Source organism: Xiphophorus couchianus, chromosome 12 (assembly GCF_001444195.1).
Source record: "Xiphophorus couchianus chromosome 12, X_couchianus-1.0, whole genome shotgun sequence".
Classification (NCBI taxonomy): Eukaryota; Metazoa; Chordata; class Actinopteri; order Cyprinodontiformes; family Poeciliidae; genus Xiphophorus; species Xiphophorus couchianus.
In genome coordinates, this window is record NC_040239.1 from 21,079,036 (window position 1) to 21,091,400 (window position 12,365).

Genomic DNA, 12,365 nt, shown 5'->3' on the forward strand with positions numbered 1-12,365 from the left:
CAATGTTGTATGACATTGTGCAACATGTCATACAACATTTTAAACATGTTATCTTTAAAGGTAAATTAAAGGTGTTTAATTTACCTTTCTCATTAAACAGAGAAGTTGTGTTCTGACTGGAAATGACACAGGTGCCTTCCAAAAGATAATAATGTACAGGGGCTGTCATTGTGAAAACAAATGTTGTATTTATTTACAGCCGGCTTCTTGAACAATGACCTTTTGCAGGATGTCTGCTGAACAACTGTCAAATCATTATTTATTATACTAATTAAGTAAACCATAACATAAATTTTTTAATTATTATATTAAAAATTTGACGTTATATTACTATCTAAAATAAAAATAAATTAACTAACTGTATCACATAAATGTATTAGAGACCAACAGACTACTTAGCTGCATCTAAAGCATGTATATCAATATAACGGAGGGTTTTTTTCACCATGCAGTTGGACAAACTAGCCAAATATGACACTCAGATTCATGTGATTACTTCAGCTCCATCCATTCTTTACAGATAAACCCAGGTAGCCTCTTGAGATAAGATGTAGTGAAAATGCTTGGCTCTTCTGTCCTGCTGCAAAAGCTGAAAGATGTACAGATGTACATGCACTCAAAAACAGACATATGGACATACAAAACAGCACACATAATAAATTATATAATATAATATAAAAATCATAAAAGTGTCCCTCTTAACACACGCCCTCCTTACTCAGAACCCCTTTTCTCGCTCATCTGCATTCAGAGTAAAAAAGCCACTTGTGCCCACAGTAATGCTGAAAAATGATAAAAAAAATGTAGAGCAGCCAGAAGAAATGGGAACATTTTTGCTGTGCCTAAACAAAGCAACCTTTAAAAGCCCCTTTTTTCCATTTTTCTTATTATAAAGGGGGAAATAAAAGGTCTTTAACTTTTGTGTGAACACAGAATGTAAATGTCAGATTTCTGCACGCACAGAGCAGACCACAAAGGATTAAAGAAACCGAACGAGCACAAGTTTCTTTTTAGCTGCAGAGCTCTTTCCGACAATGATGGCTTAAAAACAGTAATTTAAAGTTTAGAGAGGTGTCCTGAGTGTTCAGACAATGGCGTTCCAACACCAGGATTCGGTGCATTTCAAGGCTTCCACGGACTTTCCATTATATCTCGGCAAAGCGCCTCTCGCTGCTGAAATTACAGGCTGTCTAGCTCAACGGAGTTTTATGGTCATTTCAGCCACTCAGCCCCCAGGGAAGTGGCAGGGGGAGCCCCCACAGAGGTAGACTTCTTTCAAGCAACCTGACACTTTAAACACAGTCATCCGGGTGAACGCTGAGTGCCTGTCCATCCTGCGTGGCAGTAATAGAAAACTAATGGTTTTTCCTATGGATTCTTATTCCTATCACTTGATGGCCATGACAAACAATGCGACTTAAATCAGATGAGTGTCAGTCCTGGAAACCATTTCCTAAAGATGGAGGAGAGGCAAGAAGAAAAAGTGTTATCAGACTTCATTTAAAACAGTTTATTGGGAGTCCTATCTCGTTTGGAGTCCTTTCTTCAGTCCTCTTTCCAGAAATATGAGCTTCTCTGCAGATGATAATATCGCTTGAATGTTAAGTTCCAGCTGCTGAGTCTTATCGCTTTTCACAGTCTTCAATCTAAAGAGGCTTTACAAACCGTATCTCATCTACATCGGGCACAACAATATGCCCCAACCAATAACGACCAGCGTAATAGCATTTACAAGAAGCAAATGGGAAAGAGCAAAACATGTTTGTTTCTTCTCTGACTTCTTCCTCTTCCCTTTCTTTCTTTTCACTTGTTCACCTCTGACCTTATCTATCTTCGCCTCCTCTCCGCTCTCCTCTCTTGTTGTCACTTTCGCTTCAGATGCTCGTGTGAATTTGACCCCAGTTCAGACAACATGACCCAGTGGCCCTCTGTGTCCTTTTGTCATTTAACGTCAAACGGAAAAACAAACAATGGGTTTAAAAAAAGCAGAGATTTGATTGTTTCTCTTTTTCAACAGTGTTTTTCCTAGATTCTGCATCACGCCTTAAAATGACATAAAAAATAAAAATACAACTATCTTTACAACATAACTCTGACCTTGTGGGAGGACCAGTTTGAATCTTTTGACAGCCTTCAGTGTCTTCCTGTATTTTTCTGAACCTGTGTAGCTACTGATGACCTTGGGACTTTGGTTAAAGGTGATTGTCTGTTTGATCCAAAAGCTATTTTCACCTGAATGTTTCTGGATTAAAAAAATAAAAATCTGCCATCTGTAGTTCTCACTGGGATTCCCTGGTCAATACTCTTAAAGGGCATTGCGCATAGATGATGTTCAGTCAAAAAACAAGACAGCTTGATGTGTATCGGAACATTTTCTTGACTTACTCAGCCAGAAACAAACAACAACAAAAGTAGGCTAACGTTACTGTTACTAGTATAAAAATACAAATTAAGAATGAATCTGAAAGTGAAATTGAAATAAAGTTAATGTATTTTTACAAAAACGTTGTTAAGTAGTCAGAGTGTTTACGTTAGCTGTGGCTTTTCTGGGAAGACTTTCCACAAGTTTCGCAGTGTGTTTATGCATATTTCTGTACAATCCCCCAGAAAATGCATTTGTGAGGTTAGATGCTGACGTAGGTTTAGAAGGCCTTGCAATCTCACCTCCAGGTTATCTCAAAGGTGTAGGGTCAAGGTCAGAACACTGCATCATTCAACGCCAGCCTCACTCATTCTTGTTTTCATGCTTTGTGTTCAGGACGACAGTCATGCTTAGAACTGGAACAATCCATCCTCAAAATGTCCACACAGAGTAAAAAGCATGAAATTATTGAAAATGTTTTGGCATGCGGATCCATTAAAAGTTTCTTACAGAGTTGGCAAGGGGCTGAACCTAATTAGAGTGCTGAAAAACATTTGAAGGAAAATTTTTTTAAGTTCGTTTAGGTGAAGAAAAGTAAGTGAATTTTATGGAACATCAAGTCCTATCATGCACAACGTATGTGTGTCACTCCGGTTCCACTTCTGGTTTGAATGGTGCAAGTATACCGGGATCAAGGCTGCAAAATTCACAGTGTCCATCTGTAGAGTTCCACTGCAAAAGTAGCAAGATACACAACTTTAGGTATTATGTCATCATTTCATAGTTTGTTTTGTTAAGTTTATGTCTTTTTCTCAATATCTGATGATCAGCTAATGAGTGATCCCCCAGTGCTCAGGTAACTATGAAGTGAATTAATTTAAAAATACGTCATACCATCAACTTTACTTTCAGTTCCAAGCCTCTGAAGAAGTGAATGAATCTTCATCAGCACAGAGAACGCATTGGCATCCTTTAGTGAACTTACTGTGTCGCTACTGTGACATTTGAATGTTGTGGGAGAGCAAATGTTTAGCAAACATTTTTTGACATCTCCAAAACATCTGTAGCAGCCGGGCATAACTGGAGATCAGGTTGTCTATGCTAGTGTTAAAAGCATGTGAAGTTGATCCTTTGTTTTCATGCATCATATCTTCTTATGTCAGTGAAATGCAAGACAGTTGCTAAATAGTGTGATATGAGAGAAATTTTATCAAACATTTTATCAAAATAAAAGCATCTATTATATGCAATACGTTCCAAAGAACAAAGTTTGCGCTGTAACTGAATGATTTCACAAAAACTGTAAACTTCACATTACATCTGAATATGCAACAAGAATAATATTAGATTGAATCTGTAGTGAGGTATTCTAAAAACAACCACTAAAATCAATGAGATACATGCAATTAAATAACTCTTAGTTACATAGAGAAAAAAATCTGAACATTTTAAACCCTGTGAATACTACAGGATGTAAAAAAAAAAAAAAAGAAAGAAAACTGAGGCTCCATTCCACACATTCACAACCACAAATTGGCCATTCTGTGGATAAGGAAAACACTCTATTGATAATGTTTCATTAATAATACATATGGAAGCACTGAAAGAAAAGACGGTAAAGGAAAGGACAACGCCTGGTCGGTAAAGATTTTCTGCGAGGCCATGTTCTCTTTGAGATTACAGTTAGGAAAGTAAATAGGCATTTACTAATCTCTGCATTGAAATGAAAGGCACAAGTCTTTTTCCAGCCTCATTCTTCTTACTACTTCAATTCCAATATCATTCTTTTTTTCACTCCATCCCTTTATACTCCTCTCATTTGTAGCCAGCAAGCTAAGCATGTCTCCACTGAAGGCGATGTCTGATTAAACGCTACACACTGCAGAAAACCGAACTATGTATGAGGAAAAAAAGGTCATCATTTGACATATGCTTTGCTTGCAAAAAAACAGAGCTTAGCACTATCAGAAAAGAAACACTTTGATAACTCGTAATGTAACCAGTGGGGGAGAAACGGTTCTGGCACTGCCTTGAGCACAGTCCTTTAAAGGTGAGAAAGAAAAATCTCCTGTTTGTATGAGTGATTTTATTCCCCTGTCTGGTTTTTGGGTTATTTTCATATTAAGTCTTGAGGCATTTGGGGTGGGAAGAATGGCAAAAAATAGACTTTGATGCTAATTTGCAGGACAGGTTGACCTGTCCTAGTTTGCTTAGGAGGATATTTGTGCAAGTTTTAGGTGATGAATTTAGGTTTAAACTAGCAATAATCTGTAGATATATTACTCAGCCGTAGAACCATTGACTTTGTGATACATATCTCAGTTTAATCAGGAGTTTTGTAACATTAAAATGTGTTACATTGTAAAGTTTTTGATTGACTCCTGAGACCATCACAAACATAAACCTGGGAATGTTTGTCAGAGTTTGATTTGAACTCACATTAACATCAAAGTCCTAGTTGACAGCTAGAAGTTCTGTCTCTGTTAGGATAGTTTTATGGAAAGTTTGAACAGCTACAGTAAAGCAAGTACACAGCCATCATAAAGTATGAGAAGCAGGGGCTTCAGTTTTAGACAGCTTCACAGTGTGAAAACATTCAGAGGGTATTATTCATTCATAATCTTTATTTAAGCAGGTCAATCCCACTGAGATACAAGGACTCATTTCGAGAGAACTGTTATTTTTTCTTTGTTATTTGAATCTCATGGTTTGAATGTTGACTGGATGAAAGTTTATCTGTTCTATGTACCTATTTAAATATCAAAAGACCCACTGCCGTTTATACTGTGTTATACAGTGACTACACTTTGTTCCTTCTTCCCTAAGGTCTCATTAGGAGCCACTTCACCTTCTAGTTAGTCATATGTTACGTGACCAATACAGCTGACCTCTGAAAGCATGTGTATGTCCCAAGGCAGGAGATGAACACACTGTGTAGAGTCATTTTAGTTTCATTCTGACAATTGAATTCACCTTGATTGAACTACTGCATGAAAACACAGCTTGTGACATGCTAGTTAGGAAAACGGCCATTTATCAACAAGTTGTAGGCATGAGTGTAAATTTAGCAATTCAGGATTTTAGTGTACAGAATTAGTAAAAGACTGATCAATATTTCTAGAGGAGCTGAACACATATTCTAGAGTTGTGGAAATATGCACTGTTGATATATTCTAGTTCGTTAAGAAAATGTTATTATTAGTAAGTAGTAAATTATATGACAAATGATGATTTCATTCACGAAAGGAAAAATAGCCGAGCTGTCTATATGTAGAAAGGTAATTAAATATGGAAAGGGTTACACAGTCATTGCCAAGGATTTAGGTCACCTGTGAATCACGGTGAGAGAAATTTTCCAAAAGTTGGAACAGCTATGAACTTGCCCAGAAATACCTAAATTTCTCCAAGGACTTTGACAACCTATCCAGGAGGCCACAAAAGGACCTTTAACATCATCTAAAGCTCTGCAGACCTGCAAGAAGGAAAACAGGCAAAAGTCATACCCAAAAGGACCAGAAGCAATGAACACAAAGGCTCTTTCTAACATCTTTGTGATCCCCAAAACCTTTCCACGTTTCTGTAAGCTGAGCATAAGATGTGTGTAAAACAAAAACAAATGCAAAAAGATGGTGTGACGTGAACTTAATTAGGTTGTTCATGCTAGAAAACCTTTCAGTGTGGCTGAATTAAAACAATTCTTCAGAGAGAACTAATTTCCAGTTGTCCTCCATGCCTGATGGTATGACTTTATAGTAGAATCATCTACAAGGTTGTAACTTTTTAAAATTTTATGTGCTGTGCAAAAGAAAACAATCCATCTTACAATATATGTATTTTATTAAAATATGGTATAAAAACTGAGAAGTCTTTGAAAACTAACACAGCAATTATTGTTTAAAAGCAGACAAGCAGAGTTTTGTGCATCAGAATAAAACAGTTCACACTACTACAAGCATTTATGGCAGAGCAGTGTTTCACAAATATTTCTGCTACTCAAACCATCCAAAACAATGGAGGAGACTTGTGATCAGCTGAGCAATTGAGCTAGTAAGTCAACAAGTGCATACAATAAAAACCAAAACAGCAGCAACTACAATTTAGATTGTAGTTGCTTTTGTTTCTAACTAAAGCAGAAGATCATTTCTATTGAAATTCACACAGCCAAGTTTGGGTTGATTATCAAAAGCACTCTGCTCTTCAACCATGCTGTATGTGAGACCCTGAGGTTGGGGCCGAACTAGCAGCCTGGGAATACTCCATGTCTCCTCACAAGTGAAAAAGCATAAACGTGTCTGAGTGCAAGTGTATGTGAGAGAGAGAAAAAGTGATGAGAAACGGATGATAAAAGTGCCGCAGCCTCCAGATTTCTTTCAGCTTTATCTCAGAAGCTATACAGAGTAATGTCATCTGGGCCAGTCTCTCTCCCCACATGGTTTCCCTCAGTGGGGACTTAAGTTGTCAGATACAAGAGAACAGACTGTCGAGTTAGGACAGTGTGTGCGTGTGTGTGTCTGTGGGTGCACAAGAGAGTGCTATCAATGAATTTTCAGCAAGCAACAACAACCTGATCCTGTATATCTCGCAAACTGGGTCAGCTTACCTGTATGCTCATTGACCGTTCCTCACCTGTCCACTTTGAAAACCAGAGGCCATATAACTCAATCAAAGAGCGCTCAGTAATCGTGTCGAGGGGGGAAATGAATCAAAGATAGAAGTGTTGCATTGATCTTCCAGAGAATCAATACAGTACAAGTACGAATTCAGCTCAATGCTCTTTGGGTTTGTTTTTATCGGGCATTTCTTTCACAAACCAACATGGGAGAGGATGGGAAGTGTCAGTGCATTGATGCCCAAGCATCCATTCGCGCACGCAAACATACCCGCCCTTTTCTGACAGAAGAAGAAAAGATAAATGTGGACTGAACAGTAGCAAGCAGAGAAATGCTTTCTGTTAGTTCGTGCAGGATTATGGGAGGCAGCTCTGTAATAACTGAAGCAGAGGTGCAACCAGGTGTTAGAAAACGCTGCTGTTCCACTTGTTCTCCATCCACCTAGTAAGCCAACAATCACCCCCACAGAGACCAAGGAGAGAATAAAATCTTCCAATGCAATATGCCACCCAGGCCCTCGCCAAAATGATATAATTGAAATCTTTTCAAATGTTTGCTCCATCTGGAACAATCTAAACCTTCTCCAAAGGCGAAATCACAGCCAATTTGGCAGCCAGTACTCTCAAGGTATACTTTCTAAAGGCCTTTACTTCAGCTAAGATGATTAAATAGCAGCTATTTCCAAGTGTAATGCTGATGTAAAATAAAGATGAAATGAATGTACCAATCATTCTTCAAGAGATGGAAAATAGACAGTTTCCTCTTAATCCTCCTCTGATCAGTAATTGGTGATAAAAAGCACAAAAAAAACCCAACGTATTTTCATTCCTGTTCGATACATGCACCAAAGAGGTCACTAAACACATCGATCGAAAGCATGTAATTTGATGCATTGTTTAAAAAGTGAATAAAAATCAGATGCATATTTAATGCATAAGCAGGGGTGATTTTGTAACTCTTTAAAAAAAGATTTTGGATTCACATCACTTATCTTGATCAAAAAACCAGCAGCATTTTTTTCTGTGTTGGGAAAAAAAATGAAAGAGCAAAAAGGGAATGCCTTGGAAATTGTATTGGCTAAGAAAAGTTTGACATCTTCAAAGTCTTCTAAAATCAGTTTCCACTGAGGATACGTTTTCCTGCAATCCCATCAGTACATGCATGTGCTGCACAGACAGTACTGTATAAAATAGCCTGTGGCAACTATTGCAAAAAACCTATAGCTGTTTGATCAAAACGCTGACCTCCCACTGACTGCAGTATCCCACATTGATTCTGAATACCTCCCCCTGCCATCCTCTACCTCTGTCTCATTTTATATTATCCTTTCCTCTTCCTATTCCCTTTCCTCTCTTTAGTAATCTGTTGTTCTCAAATAAATTGGGTCTGGCAAGCTGTGTATCTTCTTTTTTTAGTCAGACAGGTGTCTTTAGAGAAAGGTTAAGGCCTGTCACTGAATGATCCTTCCTTTGGTTAAACCAACAGAGAAGTAAAAAGAGACTTACTCAAGTCTTGTACTTTGCTGAGGTTTAAATGTTAAATATTTAAATGTTTCTTTTATTATATTCATTATCCTGATTGCTCAAAGCATTTTATAATGCTGTCTGTTTCTGAAACATAGACATACAACATGTTGGGTTTGCTACAGTGCCTTGTAAATGTGTTAATACCCCTTTAACCCACACATTTAACTGTATTTAAGTAGGATTTTGTAGACCAACATTAAATAGAAATAAATTTGCAAATATTTTCAACCCCATTTTTCAGCTTTATCTCTATAAACTCAACTTTCCTCAAATGTCTCATGATTAGTTAATGGAATCTGTAAGTGATCTGTTCTAACTTCTCAGCATAACTACTTCCTTGAGCGTTCCATGAGACGGTAGCGACTTGTTCTAACAATGAAACCAACGTGAAAGTTTGTTATAGAAAAATGATGACCAAACAGCATGGTGAAGACCAAGGGTCCCTGTGAGGGACTTATCCCGTCCCTAACAGGAGCTGCTTTTTGTATAGAATAGAATAGAAGTACTTTATTCATCCCAGCAGGGAAATTACTTCGCAGTTACAGCATAGAGACAAGACACAATAACAACTACCACTGAGTAGTAGTTCTAGATAAAATAAAAAATAAAAATAAAAAATAAAATATAAAATGCTGTTAATATAAGAAACAACTTAAGAGCAGTCCTTGCAAGATTCAAAAAATGCAGATATGTATATGTAAATATATGTACAGCAAGTGTGCCACAGTGCAGTTGTGCAAAATCGGACTGATTAGTGCAGAACAATGATTTAGCTTTTATTATACAGTGAGATGGCATGTGGCCAATAAATATTCTAATTTATCTGGTAAATGTATTGTTTTTGTTTGGAGGAAGTAACCTGCCTTTTTTTTTTTTTAAGATTTTTTTGGCTCTACAGTAGTGGCCTTTACCTGACAGTTAATTGACAGGAAAGTGGGTAATGAGAGAAGGGGAAGACATGCAGCAAAGGCCGCCAGGCCGGGAATCGAACCCGCGAGGCCTCCACACATGGACCGCGCCTAACCCCCGCGTCACCACAGCACACAATGAAGTAACCTGCTTTATTTAATATTTTGTTTTAATCATTCTCTCTTCTCTTTGAGGTCACCTGGTCATGTGTTGCCATGTCAGGCCAGTGCTGACAAGGACCTGGTGTTTCCAGTCAGCCTCACTGGGAAAATCCATTGTTTGAGAGGGAGAGGAGATGTTTTTGTTTGGGCCCAGATTGTTTTTGTTTTAGCTTTGTTAGAGTTAGTTGTAATTATGTAAATATTTTTCTAGGAATATAGTGTAGTACAAATGTATATTTCCTATCTGAAAATGTAAAATGTTGTCTCCACCCCCTAATTAGACCTGGTAGGAGCCAATACTTTAAACGCTGGGTGGTTTAGATCAGAGGGGGACTCTCCCTCCTGTTGATTGAAGGCATGTCATGCTGTGAACTGCAATGAAATGTTTGAACAATGACATAATCAAAAGATTCAGAGCTCTGCAACTTGCCTATCTGATCTCTGCATTTTTGGACATTATTTTGCTGCCTTGGCCAGAAAAAGGTTTTGTTATAGATCACAAACCTACAGTCCCACAGGACAAAAGTAATACATTTCAATAAAGTTATGGAGACGTTCAAAGCAGGGTTAGGTCAGCAAACAATATTCTAAAGTTTGAAATCTTATAGGGCCCTGCTCAATCAGTGATTTGAAATTGAAAATTGTATAACAACAAATGCAAATGTACAGAACTATTATTACTCAGAGAAGCAGTCAAGAGGCCTGTGGTAACTCTGGAGGAGCTGCATCCACAGCCTAGGTGGGAGAATTACATGATGGAGAATTAGTTGTACACTCCACAAATTGCGCTATTTTCACACTTGCTCTGCATCTTATCTGACTGGACTGGAGCTACTTGGCAAAGAAGATTAGAGACAAATTAAAATCTTAAAATGTCAAAAGCTACCCCCAAAGACTTGCAGCTCGTACAGCAGCAAAAGGCAGTTCTACAAAGTACAAACTCCAGTTTGCTGAATGCCAGTGCAGGCCAGACATAAAGAGGCAACTTTATATTCCCAATAAAATCCATTTAATTTAGAGGCTGCTAAATGTCAAAGTGTGGAAAGGTTCAAGGAGTAATAATACTTTTGAAAGGCATTATTACTATTCTATTTTAAATCAGGTAAAGTTATGCAAAAAGGATAGTATGAGTACTTTAAAAGTGTTGATTGTGAACTCTTCATGGAAAGATAAAATCGTAAGCCTCGATAAAGCTCAACAGCTCTTACATGACAGCCCTCATTTACTTCTGAAGAACAAGCAAAAAAAAAAATTGCATTCAAGCAATAAGTACTGGAACTAGAGCGGCTCCTGAGTGATTGCTGGTCTGTTGGTGAACGAGAAAGCCCGTGTCCACGCAGCAGCAGCGTGCACACACTCATCGAGCTGTTGACCTCAGAGGGGCTTTACGTGGCCGCAGATAATGAGCTTTAACGTTCTATTTCATCTTTCTCAAAAAGGAGGAGCACTGCAGACACCAGAGGGCCTAAAGGTCAAAGAAAGCAACTCGCTCTGAAAAGAGATAACACAATGCAGGTAATTATTGAGACAATCATAAATTGGAGGAGGCCTGATAGAGTTCCATTACTTTAGCTGAGTGGAGGGTGAATTTAGTGTTGGAGAAGAGGAACCATTAACACTATGAGTGTGCTACTCTCCATGGAAAGTATATAAGTGGAATTAGAGAAGGACCTGTCTGAACAAATTAATGCATGTGTCTAAAGAGACTATTCAGAATGTTTATGTAAACCATTTACATGCTGTACGTAAGGTTTGAACAAAGGTACAACTTTTGTCGATACTGAAGTAGCACTTTGACTTTTCAGTTGCAGAAATTTGGCATGCAAAATAGTATTTCTGCACAGATTGGAGATAAACGATGTCTTTTGGAGGAGAAGCATTTTGTAATTAGGAGGCGGTTGTTGATAGTAAAAGAGTAATAATAATAGTAATAGGCTCTGTGGCAAAAGTATTCACACGATTCAAAAAAGTTCAAATGCCCACTCTATGCCAGAGTATGTGTTCTGACATATAGTGTGATTCTACACGCCAGCGTGGCATGTAGTGGCACATAATTGATGCATTGTACATAAATGCACATGTTTTCTAGTTTTCTTTTCGTGTTCATTTTTGTTTTAACAAACAAAAAGACCTGGAAACCTTCTGCCTTATAGCCCTGGCTGCAGGGTCATTGTTCTGCTAAACTGTGAATCTCTGTCAGAGTCTTTTCCAGCCTTTAGCAGGTCTTTTACCAGGATTGCCTTGCATTTAGCTTCATAAATTTTTGAGTCAACTCTGACCATTTTCTGGATCCACGATGAAGAAAATCATCACCATAGCATGTTGCTGCCATCGCCATGTTACTCAGAGGAGTGGGTGTGTTCAGGGTGATGTGCAGTGTTAAGTTTTCCATTCTACAGTATTTAGCATGAAGGACAGATTTGTGATTAACAGTTGTGCTGTAGGAGTTTGTATTTATAATGTGATAGAGTGTGAAAGCAGAAAGGGGCAGACAGCGCCTTTGTTCCTCTGATCTGACAGGTGGTTAATCTTCATTAGTGTCATAAATCATCTTAAAAGCATCTACGATTATTAAAACATTGCTCATTTCAACACAAAGAAGACAAGAAATTACAGAGTATCAGAAGGAGCGTGAAGCCCCCCGATGGTCAGTACAGGGACATGACTCTCCAGTAAAAGATCTTGACGGCTGGTTTGGCCCCAGGCACTGTGTTTCACCTCCTCCAAGCAGAACTAACACAAGGAAACATGTCACGGCTGGGTAGGTGTGAATTAAATCTGGCTGCTGGAATCCAAT

General features: G+C 38.1%; 1 protein-coding gene across 2 annotated transcripts in view; it reads right to left on the bottom strand.

Moving 5' to 3' along the window:
* LOC114154929 (GDNF family receptor alpha-2-like) overlaps nucleotides 1–12,365 on the bottom strand; it is a 96,271-nt gene that overhangs the window by 49,686 nt on the left and 34,220 nt on the right. The window lies entirely within an intron of this gene.